The sequence below is a fragment of the Triplophysa rosa genome, linkage group LG6 (assembly GCF_024868665.1).
Source record: "Triplophysa rosa linkage group LG6, Trosa_1v2, whole genome shotgun sequence".
Taxonomy (NCBI): domain Eukaryota; kingdom Metazoa; phylum Chordata; class Actinopteri; order Cypriniformes; family Nemacheilidae; genus Triplophysa; species Triplophysa rosa.
Genome location: NC_079895.1, coordinates 22,577,050 through 22,590,418, shown reverse-complemented (window position 1 = coordinate 22,590,418; position 13,369 = coordinate 22,577,050). Strand labels below are relative to the sequence as shown.

General features: G+C 39.8%; 1 long non-coding RNA gene across 1 annotated transcript in view; it reads left to right on the top strand.

Annotated features, from left to right (window-relative positions):
- Nucleotides 1-4,395: 4,395 nt before the first annotated feature.
- The window catches only part of LOC130555287 (uncharacterized), a 13,941-nt gene continuing 4,967 nt past the window's right edge, over nucleotides 4,396-13,369 (top strand). Inside the window, exon 1 of the long non-coding RNA XR_008963106.1 lies at nucleotides 4,396-6,190. This is a non-coding gene — a long non-coding RNA (uncharacterized LOC130555287). The remainder of the gene's footprint in view (nucleotides 6,191-13,369) is intronic.

Below are 13,369 nucleotides of genomic sequence, written 5' to 3'. Positions count from 1 at the left end.
GTCGCTTTCTGATTGGCTGAGCTGCGGGAAAAAAAGAAGATGAGAGCTGAACACTTTAAATGCAAAACAAAAGTGGAACAAGTGTCTACGCTCCCGATACGTGATGCGATCTGATTTCACATACCAGTTTAAAAATGATTCTGGCGACCAGTCGTACGGAGTCGGTGGGGATTCTGGGCTGGAGGCGCTTTAGACATTTGCATTCTCTCTTGTGCTCGGACCAAGCTTGTTTCTGTGAGAGAAGGAAGAAATTTAATAAAGCACCATACAAAAGATTTCACAAACAAACACGAAGCTGTGATCTTCAGTCATAGCTCAGATCTGTGGTTGAACGTGCCTGCTGTGAGAAATCTCCCTTTAGAGGGAATTATGATGAAAGAACGCCCTACAATTAAAAAAAGACAAAGCAAACTTGACAACCACGAGGGCCTGGAGAAGACATTGATGCCTTTGCTATTTTAGAGCAGCACGGTGTCTAAGTTTGCGACAGATGATGGAATTGTAGAAAGTTTGGCAGTTTGTGCGACAGATAAGTGACTTTAGAAGCCTGGAAAATGCTGTGCAACTCTTTAAATGCACAATGTTTTACAGGTGTATGGCTCCAAGCACCAAACTGGATCCCATGCAAGTTTTCTTTCTGACTGCTGCCAGGTCATAAAAGCACATTAATGAACCAGAGGAATTTTTGTCTTGTTAGACAGAAATGGTCGTCATATTTCAAGTGAAGTCAAATGACTGATTTTTACAAGATATTCATGATATCAGTTATCTCTGAAGAGTTTCAACCAGGGTCCAAAAATTCCACAGCTAAAAAAATATTTTGTTATAGATTTTTTAATTAAATAACGCCACAGTTTCATGATTAGTAAGAAATTTTGGTAACATAACAACGTTGTATTTGGTAATAGCATGTACATTAGCTCACATAAACTAACAATAAACAATATCAAATTAACAAAATAAATGTTTGCGTTTATTTAATACTTGTGTGTGGCCTGTATACTTCTATGTGTATATATAAATGCAGAGGTTGCACTAGACTTTATTATTGTCCGTCATTATGGTGCAAGGTGGCGTTACGTGGTAATTAGCATGTTCGTGACGTTGTTCGCTGTACTTGCCTTTACTCTCGGAACTGAATGCCCAATAAAGTAACAATGACAGGTGCTTGTAAATGGTGTTACTCACAAGTAAGCTGCGGTTTGGTCATTAATGTGCTGCTTCTGCCGCTCACTGAACAGAGAAGATGCACAGAGAGACATTTTTCCACTCAATGTATTTTAAATACATGTATGTTTGTGTTTTATATAGACATATAAATATACACGCCACACACACATTTATTTTGGAATCGTTTAATCGCTTAATCGATTTGACAGCACTAAAATTAACTCACTGATATTTGACAGCACAGACAAAATTTTGGGGGTTCTAAAGAAGGAAGTTAGTCTGGATTTGGATTCTTATAAGGATGACAATAGTAATGCATAATTTTTTTCCTTTTTTAATGTATACATTACCACTATAACCTGTAAGAAATGTAACTGATAAAACAATAACATTCAATTTTAAATATTCTGACTCATTTGGAAATCTCTCTGAAGATTAAGACCTAACAGAATTNAGAGACAAGAAAATATACACTATAGCCAATAAAACCCTGTGTTGGGTGTGCACCGTTTAACCATCGCTCAATGTGCTTTTTTTCTTTTTTTTTGTGCGGGTAATATGTGGGGATTATATTTTCATATTAACACATTAGAAATGTTGTAATTCTGAATTTCGTTAGAGAAGGAATTTATTGATCCCTCGTAATTTAAATTAGAGACAAACCTTTTGCAGAACGTATAGAAAACCCGAGCAAACATTAGATTCTGTGTGAAACTAATTTTATTTATACTGGTTATTTTCGTTCAGATTAATATTCAAGAAAACTAATGAAAACATTTTTATTCTAAAACTTTAAAAACCACACCACTGCTAGCTGTTGTGACTATTATTGATAAATGTGCTTATCTTATGAAAGCAGTACTTTTTGTCGCTTAAAATTATCGCAAGGTGTTCTGTGTGTTCAGGCGACAATTAGTTTTGAATATTTATTTAATTTATTTTTAAAAAGAAAAACTGATTTCTGTATAAATTCGTATTTATTTAGCTTATATTTCAATAAAATTTTATTATAAAACATTACTTTATTTTCATCAAGTCTGATAAAACCTAAACCTATTCTTTCTAACTGAACAATATTTCTTCATCTAAAATCTAACCGATACAAATAACAAACGCAACACCATGCTGTGTCCAATGGAGTTCTATTTCTGACAATAAGGTAAATTCTGAACTTTTTTGCTCATATAGCCATCTTAAATATTTACATACAAATTTGGATCTGAATTGTTTTATTTGAAAGTAGACATTTCAAGCGTTCTACAGAAATATGTGCCGAGTATACACTTTGGCCTAAATTAGGCAAGGCCTAACAGGAAATTGTACCTTTGATAAATGAGATCAGGTAGGTCATGACGGAGAACGGGCATCAATTTTTCTTGTTTTACAAAAGCACTAACTTTTGCTGGTATTGTGAGTTATGCAAATAAAATCATTTAGATTATTTTGTCTAATGATGTCCTATATGGACGAAGATGACTGCATTCTTCCCGCTGTTGGGGAAATCAAAGTGATCAAAGCGTCGCAACTTCTTAAATAAAACTGTAAAATATCATAAAGTTATACATTTTATATGTTGTTAGGGATTTCCCTCTAAAACATAAACCTGTGTTATAATGTAAAATCAGCTGTTTACTTTATAAAAATGCAGATCGATCTCTACTCTCTTGCATAAAAACACAAGAAGCGTTTTACACCTTTTGAACATGTCCTTGTGCTGAAACAAATGCCTTTCCAACCTGATGAGTGATGGGAAAAGGAGAATACATTCGAAGAAAAGTGGGGATACAAACCCCTATCGATCTGCTTCAAAACGCTGCGTAGCGAATGTGACGTCTCTAACCATACGCCACCTAGAGCTAGTGGCCAAGAGCCTTTTACTTATTTAGTTTGTCAATGTTGCAGGTACTTGTACTCTGTTTGAATAGACTTCGTTATTTTAGTCGTATTTTATTTTATAGCTACAGAGAAGCAGGAAAAAGTCAAGTCAAGTCAAATTTATGTTTATTTGCGCTTTTTACAAATTGCGTTGTATCAAAGCAGCTGTACAACACAAAAAGAGGAAAAAACAAAGCAATGAAATACAGACACATACGTATCTACATACTATGTACACACATATATAGGTATTATAAATTAAATCACGTTTACTGAGTACAACTGTCATGGTATTCTTGCAAGTCTTGTAAAAGATGAGCTAGAGAAAAGCCTCAGGCTAAGCTTGTATAAGATCGCCAAGCTATAGATAAAACAATCAATCTCAAGAAAGAGCAAATAGAAAACAAACAAGATCATTGAACTCAAAGCAAGCGTGCAGTGCGCTTAAATCCTTCCCACAGTATTTAGCTTCCACCTGTAACGTTAGCAACTTCTTTGTTACAAACGAATGCTGCCTTTGGGACAGTTAAAGCCTAGCTCCCTGCTACACCTACCAGTAACTTTATCAGATAAAAGCTTCATTGTTTATTAGCCGTGAGGCACTTTATTTCGACTTTCGGAACATGTCCTTAATTTGCGCTACAACAAATATGCCTTTTCATTCTGATGAGGGAAGGGAAAAGAAGATAACACCTTTGGCAAAAGGCAGATTCGAACCGCAATCGGGCTGATGAGTCGTACGTTGACTTTACCCCTAAACCACTCAAGCTGGAACTTGCTCGAAAAATTTAGAGTACTTACTGTCTCTGCTAAAACAATCAATCTCAATTGCGAGAGAATTAGACAGCAAATAAGATTATTAAAGTCTATATCTAATAGCTTGTTGTGGTGAGGACTTTCACTGGTCGTCAAGCACAAATAGATAAGTGGAACTTTCGCATCTTACATGCATTGTGATGGCAAAGAGTCTAGAAATGGAAGGCAAACCCCTAGGCCTACAGTAATGGTTTAACCCTACCGCTCAGCAGCCAATAGGAACTCATCACGCTTACACGTTCAAACTGGTCAAGTGGCCGGATGGCTCAAAAACACGCGAAATTGACGTCTGACGTCACGCGTAGAGTACGTGTTGTTTGCGCGTAGAGTACGTGTTGTTTGCGCGTAGAATACGTGTTGTTTGCGCGTAGAATACGCGTCGATTTTTCACGCGTATAAGACTACACGTACTCTACGCGCAAACAACACGTACTTTACGCGTTGTTGACGTGTTAAAATTCGCGCGTTTTTGACCCCCTGGCTTTCCATAGTTGCGTCTTCTGCAAACAGCGCGCAGGACAGAGCACCGGAGATATTGCGTGTGGACACTGAAACAGCGCAATGATTGACAGGATGACAGAGACAAGAGCGCAAAAGAACGTTTGTTAATAAAAAATAATTTGAGCGTTCAATGTAAGTGAGTTTGTCTTTGTTTTACTTTAATGATGTTTTCATAAAATGTGAACCACAAACTAAAAATGCTTAAAGCTATGGAAAATCCAAAGATTTTTTATTCATTTGCGTTATAATATCTTTTATCCATCTTATTTCGTTTTTTCAATAATATTTTAATTATAAATGCACAGTAAAGGTATGTTTAACGTAGGCTAATTTTATTGTTGCGTTTTTATTAAATATTAATGAACCACAAACTAAGCATTTGTTTTAAAGTAGGCCTAAGTGGGAAAAGAACAAAAAAAATACAACGCGAGTATATCATGTGATACGTCTTATTCGTCTTATTCTGATAATAATAAATAATGTTAATAATACTTTTTGTTGAAGGAAAGGGAATAATCTAAATGTATAACTTTAAAGATCAAAATAAGTTTATTTCCTCAACAGCACATCTCTAATGGGCTACAACTCGATTGTTACTTATATTTGGGATATTTAAAGACGTTTTATTGTTTAAAACTTGACAAGTTTTTTTGTTAAATGTTTTAAATGTCAAAATTCTAGACTACATAAGTGAAACTCACTTTTCAAAGAATACAATAAATAGCCTTATTTGAAGTCTTATTTAGTTATTATAAGCAAAAGATCAATTTAAAAACTGTTTAGCCTGTTATCCGATTAATAAAAAAAACAATCGTCCAATTATACGGTTATTAAAATAATCGTTAGTTTCTGCCCTAATTTATTGTGTATGTCTGAACATAAACTTTATGTACTTTTACTACTTTTTGCTCCTTTGTTTCATTATTTTTCAGATTGTTATTTATCTTTTCAGAATTGTGTATCTGTTACACTGTGAAGCAGTTGGAAAAGTGTTTCTGTAAAAGGAAACCTTTATGCTTCTGTTATAGATGCAATCTGATTGTCACCTTCACATGATGTAAAATAGAATGACTCCAAAGGTAATATACAACTTGTCTGCGGATTTTTTATTTGTTGTGTGTTTTCTATATTGGGGTGGCCGATGGGGGGGCGCCAATACTGATCTTGCATACCCCTCAGAAAATGTGCAGTTGCGCCCCTGTGGATTAGTCAGAAAGGTGAAGCTCCAAATAGGACAAAGAAATTTAGGAAAGAAAGGTGAATGGTTGGTGCAAACTTCTGTTCTTGAGCGTCCAGTTCAAAAATTAGTGATAATAGTTGAGAATAATTATTAAACTATGATTAAGATGGATGCATTAACATATAAAACAATGTTGTTCAGAAGTTCGGAATGTGACAGTTGTATGAATGTTTTGGAGTGTTTATGAAAGTGACAGCTTGTAGAAAATTTACAAGATTTGAATGATTTGATTAAAATATTGCTGACAGAAATCTTGGTAATTTTTGATGGCAGTGTAGCTGTCACTGAATTAAAGTGTTTGTGTTTAAATTTCAGTTACTTTTATGAAAGCATTTTGTGGTGAATGTATTTTGTAATATATATTGTTAAATATGTGTTTGGTGATGTAATGTTAAGCCATAATAATTTTGGTAAAGGTGACACCTACAGGTCAGCGAATTTAATGTCAGTTTGAGCATGTCACGTGTTAGGACCTTGTGACTTTAGAACCACGAGGAGAAAAGCATGGATTCAGTGTCTGACTTAAATAGGAATATTTGAAAATTAAGCACTAATGTCTCCTGAAATTCTGATTGGATGATGCACACGGTATGTTTATTATGTTTGTATGTTTATTTTGGGGTTTCGTTGTCAATTTATATGTAGTGTTCTGTGTATATTGGTTTAATAAGTTGTCTATTTGTCATAAGCTTTGATATGGACAAAACATCGTCATAACAACTGTCTAAATGTAATTTTGTTCGTTTGTCAGTTTTTCACGTTGTCTATGGTGTATGATGCTGACCCTTTGGAAGAAAAATAAAGCGTTAAGACATCAGTTGAAGCGTTCATGTTTTATAATCAGAAGAAAAAGCTTGGGAGCCGTTATAATAATTGTTGCGAATAATTGTGGTCCATAAATAAGTGACTGCTCGAAACAAGTTAGTGGCTTGCTAGACACTATTTACGCATTTGTCCACGACACTGTTGTTATGCGGTTGCTACGTCAGTAAAGGTGGTAACAAAGGGGAACGCGGATATGACGCCATTGACAGGCGACTGCACAGCCCCGTGTCACTGTTTAGAATGGCGATTTTCTCACGATTAAAAGTAGTTGGAAACATTTGAGATATTGTAAGTACTCAGCTGAACAAAATATATAACACTAACCTGGTGGTTTTTGGATATTTTACTGCAAAATTGTTACAAACTGCACCTTTAATAATAATAATAACAATAATGGTTAGCCTGTTATTATTATTATTAGGGGACCTGCGAAGCCAAAAGACAGTCTTCGAATGTAAGGTTGGAGCTCAGTCCACCCCAACCCCAAAACAAACCTTAACCTTATTAAACACGTGCTCTGCATATTATAGGACTCTGTGGATCTTATTGTTTTCCTATGGGTTTTTAATTTCCTTTTCAAAAACAAATCCCTCCTCTCTCTCTACATTCACAAATCAAAACGGTTTCTCATCATGCTGTGTGCTTCAGGTGTGAAAGGAGTGACATTGCTATTGGCCTCTGAGATCTCCACATGGTTGTGGCTGTCACCAGGGCAACCTCCGACCTGTCAATAATGGAACACTCTGTACTCTATATACTTTCTTTGTTTACTATTTGATGCTGCTGAGATGTCACTGAGTCACAGGAACCACTTGAGAATGACTCGGACACTCAAATGCACATGAAAGACCTGAAGCCAAATGAAACCTATTTTCATTAACCTCAAGAGATTTATATCTAAATTAAGATGATATACAGTAGTGTCCAAAGTGATATTCACAGGGCAGCGTGTTTGCTTTTAATGAACACTAAAATCTGAATGTAGCATAAAAATAGGATGAGTATGGTACAAAATGGACTAAATGCAACTTGGTTCAGATAATCGACAAAAAAGGCAAACTACAATTTCAAGGAACATGTGTTTTATAGTAATATACAAAAAACAATAGAAAGACAACTTTTACTATCAAATTAACAAGAATTTTATTAGTAAATTGGATACAAAAGCAGTCATTCTACTGGTCTGTGACTCAAAAAGCTTATATATGTGTTATTTTTTTCTAAGCCTCCTTAAATTCTCAATGCTGAGCTGCAGTTTACACTTCACACCCACCTGTGCAATATATATATATATATATATATATATATCTTACAGGTTTTATGCAAAGTTTTCTGTTTCTTTTTATATTGCTTATCTCATTTATTTTTTTTCAAACTGTGTATACTGTCTCCATTTTATTCTTGTTGTGCTATGTGTCATCGCAACGAAATTTCATTTTGATGGAAATCTAAAATGACAAATAAAATCAGTCTAAGTCTAATATAGATACAGTACAATAGAAACAAGAAATTATATTACATGATTAATATAATATTTAAAATGTAATGGTTTCATTATATATATATGGTGGTGGTTATCTCTAAGGTGGACACCCAACTTCATATATGAAAGTTAACATCTAACCATGTCATGTCTACAAATGGAAACACCAGGCAGCTGTTTATTATCACGTAAAACTAGTGTAGCTTTAGCCCCAACATCAGGGGTGCTTGTCGTGATCCCGGTCACGTCGGTACTTTGTCTGACAAGGTGTGTGTGTTTGTTTTGTCGAGCGCACTTGCTTGTTGTTGTGACAGCTCGCCGTGTGTTCGGTATCTGCGTCATTTACCCCGCCCTTGTGTTTCCCCGTCAGACTTTTCCACTCACCAGTTTCTAATCACCTCATCACTCTGTTCACCTGAAGATTGTCCCTGCCATCATTAAATTAATTATCCTTCTCCCTCTCACCTGCCGCTCTTTAGGTTTCCCTATTTAATCCCTCTTGTTCTCTCGTCTTGTGTCAGACCGTTTCTCTTTAGCCAGCTTTGACTACCCACTCTGCCATTTGGCTTTCCTGAACGTTTAACATTAGCCGTAGCTTTAGTCTTTGTCCTAGTCCTAGTCAAGGATCCACATCTCTCTCTGTGTGAGTTTCGATGGGTCGAGTGTTCTCCCCACACTCTGTTCTATGCCTTCGTCATCTTTCTGGCCGGTTGAGCATCTCCCTGCCGATTGCCGTGCCACCGGTGGTGCCTCACTTGGACTTTTTGTGGGTTGTATTGGGTGTGTGATTTAATAAACATCTCTGTTTTTCCCCGCATCTGAGTCTGCCGCCTTGTTATATTATGACAGAACGGCCTGACCAGTCACAAGACTCAGCGGGGGTGGACCCTTTACGGACCGCGCTACAGCAGCAGGGGGCCATTCTGGGACACCAGGCGTCCTGCCTCAGTGCCACCACTCGGGAGGTGGAGGCATTCAACGCCCAGGTTGCGGATCTGCTCCTCCAGGCCTCTGAGTTGCACCGCATGGAGGCCAGCCCTCAGGGTGCCACCGCCCCCTTCTCTCGCGGTTTCCCCCTCGAGCTTGAGCCACATGCCAACAACCCGCCGCTCTATGACGGAGACTCAAACTTCTGCCGGGCTTTTCTGTCGCAGTGCGCCGTGGTGTTCGCATTGCAACCTCGCCATTATGTCACTGAAGAGGCGAAAGTGGTGTATGTGCTGACACTGCTGACTGGGCGAGCCCGTGAATGGGATGTGGCTGTCTGGGAGGCTCGCGCTCCTTGTTGTTTGTGCTTCAGGGCTTTCCGTGCCGAGATGACGAATCTCTTCGACCGGTCGGCTCGAGGGCATGAGGCGGCCACCCAACTCTCTTGTCTTACTCAAGGAAGAAGTTTGGTGACCGATTATTCCATCTGGTTCTAGACACTGGCCGCCTGTGACTGGAACAAGGGGGCTTTACGCTCACGTTTTCTTGACGGGCATAACAGTGCCGTTGCGGACGAGATTGCCACCCTGGATCCCCCTCTGAGACCTGGAGGGACTCACTAACCTGTGCCTCAGGGTGGCGAGTCGAGTCAATGCCCGCCGTCGACGACGACTTTCACCAACCCTCTGGCGGGCCGGAACGCCAACGCTTCGGGTACCACTGTCAGCTCGTCTCAGGAGGTGGAGTCAATGCAGCTGGGTCGCTCTCGTCTTTCTCCAGTCCAGAATCAAGAACGTCTTCTCCAGGGGCTGTGTATCTACTGTGGCAAGCCCGATCACCAGGTACTGCAGTGTCCGTTAAAAGCCTGCACCCAGCCGTAGTTCTGGGAGTCCGGGTGGGCGCCATTCCTGTATCCTCTCAATCTTCCCGCACCCAGCTGCCGTTCCGCCTGTCCTTCGACAAAGCCACCCACACTGAATTGGCCCTCGTGGATTCCAGCGCCGAGGGGAACTTCATCGACGTCACTATGGCTCGTAAATGAAAGATCCCAGCCATACCCCTCCCCCAACCCATCTCGGTCTGGTCGCAAGCGTGGCATCCCTTCACCTCCGCTACTTACATCACCCCTCACCCTCTTAAGCTGTACATCCTCGATTCCCCCAAAATACCCATCATATTAGGGCCTCCTTGGTTGTCAAAGTATAATCCTCACATGGATTGGGCTACTAATTCTGTCACTTTTTGTCACGTGTCATGTCTTAGTCCTGCTCCTGTTTCTGTGTCACCTGTGTTTCAAGTCGAAGCTGCCGATTCGACCGGGGTCCCGGAGGAGTATCATGATCTTTGGTCCGTGTTCAGCAGGTCCCTTCCTCCGCATCGCCCCTACAACTGTGCCATAGATCTCCTTCCAGGCACTTCTCAGTCCAAGGGTCGTCTATACTCTCTATCTGCTCCTGAAAGAGAGGCCATGGAGAAATATATTCAAGACTCTTTGTAAGCTGGGCTCATCCGTCCCTCCTCCTCGCCGGCCGGTGCGGGCTTCTTCTTTGTACAGAAGAAGGATGGCTCCCTGTGCCCCTGTATTTACTATCGAGGTTTGAATGAGATCACGGTTAAGAATAAATACCACTTACTGCTCATGTCTTCTGACTGAACTTCTACAGGGAGCCCGGGTCTTTACTAAACTAGACCTTCGCAATGCCTATCACCTGGTCCATGTTCGCGAGGGGGACGAGTGGAAGACGGCATTCAATACGCCCTCGGGACATTATGAGTATTTGGTGCTTCTATTTGGTTTGACCAATGCTCCTGCGGTCTTTCAGGCCCTCATCAATGACATTTTGGGTGACATGATTAACTGCTTTGTCTTTGTTTACCTGGATGACATCCTTGTTTTTTCCCCATCTCTCCAGGAACACACCTGAAATGTCCATGAGGTTCTCCAGCGCTTACTTGAGAATCAACTTTTTGTCAAGGCGGAGAAGTGCTTATTCCACGCCGATACGGTTTCGTTCCTTGGCCATATCATTTCCCCTAGGGGCATCGAACCAGACCCCGCTAATATCAAAGCCGTCGCCGAGTGGCCCACTCCCGACTCCCGCAAAGCCTTACAGCGGTTCCTTCCAAATTTTTACCGGCGATTTAACTGGGGTTTCGGCCAGGTGGCCGTGCCGCTCACAGCATTGACTTCCAGCAAGTTTCCGTTCAAGTGGAATCCCCAAGCTCAGGTAGCCTTTGATAACCTTAAGTCCCGTTTTGTCTCTGCAACTGTGCTTTGTTTTCCAGATCCTGAACGGCAATTTATTTTCAAGGTCGGTGCTTCCGATGTCGGGCTAGGTGTGGTTTTGTCTCAGCGCACCAGCCGTGATGAGAAGGTGCACCCCTGTGCCAACAACTTTCCTGGGTCGAGTACGCCCACAACTCCCTCCTGTCTCCTCGTTTGTTGGGTTATCAACCTCCTCCGTTTCCCTCGCAGGAACTTGACGCTGCTGTCCCTTCTGCCCTGGCATTCATCCGGTGTTGTCGTTGCACCTGGACGAGAGCCAGTGAGGTTCTGGCACAAACCTCGCAGAGGACCAAGGCAGCGGCCGATCGCCACCGATTCTCTCCTCCGGCCTATGTACTGTATGTGGTAAGTGGGTATGGCTCTCCACCAATGACCTACCTCTCTGGGTGCCTTCTCGTTGTCTGCACTTGGGTCCCATTCCTTGACGAATCATGACAGCCAATCAAACTAGCCTAAACAACTCAAAATATGCTACTCTCATACTTACAGCCACTCTTATGCATTATTAGACACTTCAATGAAAATATTTGTATAGTAGTTGTCACGGCCTGGGTCTGGTCGGGGTATTATCTGCACGTGGGTTGTGTTGTTGTTGTCGTGCACGTGGAAAGCCNTATATATATATATATATTTAAATACATATTATATTTTAAAATAGGCAAAGATGTCAACTTTTACTGTATATGTGTAGAGTGGTGTGGATAGTGGTTGCAACATAAATATAGTCTTGCTCGTAGCTTGAGTCACAACAAAGCCTGTGAAATAAAATAGCGGACGTTTTTGAGTAAAGCTTCACTAATTGTGTAAAATAAATAAAACTAAATTAATATAATAAACAATAGCCTACAATAAATAATAATGTGTCCTGTGCTATCAGTATAATGTCATGTTTTGATTGATTGTTATGACATGATCTATAAACATTGTTTCGCTAAACGTCCCTAAACCGTTTCCCATTCATTTTCAATGGTAGTGCTAAAACACTACGGATGCAATACCCTTTCGGCCACTGACGCTCTGTGGCGCACTTCCGCGTCTTGCGCCGCCGGGAGATTTGTATGGAGCGAAAATTGTGCCTAAACTTAACAAACAAATCCAGCGTTTTGCAAACAAACGCAACCTTTTTTGAAAAAGAAACTAAACTCTGAAACAAACAGAAAGCGTTTTACAAATACATAATGCAATTCGAGAGAAAATGCAAAGGTGTAACATATAAATGTACTGTGTTTAAGTCTCACCTTTTTATGAGATTCTCTCAGCTTGATTTTCTCACAAATGTGACGTCCAGATTTTCTCACAAATGTGATCGTCCAGATTTTCTCACAAATGTGACCGTGCAGATTTTCTCACAAATGTGACCGTGCAGATTTTCTCACAAATGTGATCGTGCAGATTTTCTCACAAATGCATGTGCAACAGCAGGTGGTGCTATTGAGAATTAGTTTCTATAGGAAGAAGCCATGAACATTACCTTGAGTGCCACCCTTGTCAGTGCCAGAAACTAAATTAATTTCATTCATCAAGTTTCATTCAGTTAGTCTCATGAAATTTATTGAAACTGTTAATAATAATCAGTTGCTGTTTTTAATAATATATAATGAATTATGCATTGGTTTTAATATACAAATAACATACAACAAACTGGATGCATTTGCAATGTTGTCACCCCTTCCACCCCATCTCATTTTCTCGTTCTTGTTTCCCAACTGATTACGTTCACAAAACAAACTACTTTTTCAAGGATACTTTCTTATAAGGGAATTTTGACATAATTTTGTGTTTATATCAGGGCTTGCTCTAGGCATGGGCAGGGGTGGGCTGAATCCCCCTAAACATCTGTCTTGCCCACCCAATGAGAATAAAAAAATAACACCAAAAATTGTTGTATTTTCTATTGGCTGAAAGCAACGTCACTCTTCACTTCACTGCTCTGGCTTTAGTTTGTAACAGAGAAGCATGCTACATTCTATAGATGGAAGCAAAATACTACTGTGAAAAAGGAATTTTAGATGCACTGCACATATGTAAAATTAAGCATGTCAAATTAATTGTGCAGTAAAATCAGATTCATTTCTTCGTTTTTGCGGTCTTATTTTGTGCTGTTAACAAACAGCTATTATTTGCTTGCAATGGATAGGCTAGATTTTAACCTATTGACTTTCAGTAATGACTGAAAGCTCCATCTTCCGAAGCTCCCGCTTCAGAAATAAATCTGTTTCTCTCCATCTCAAACACCCCAATTCAC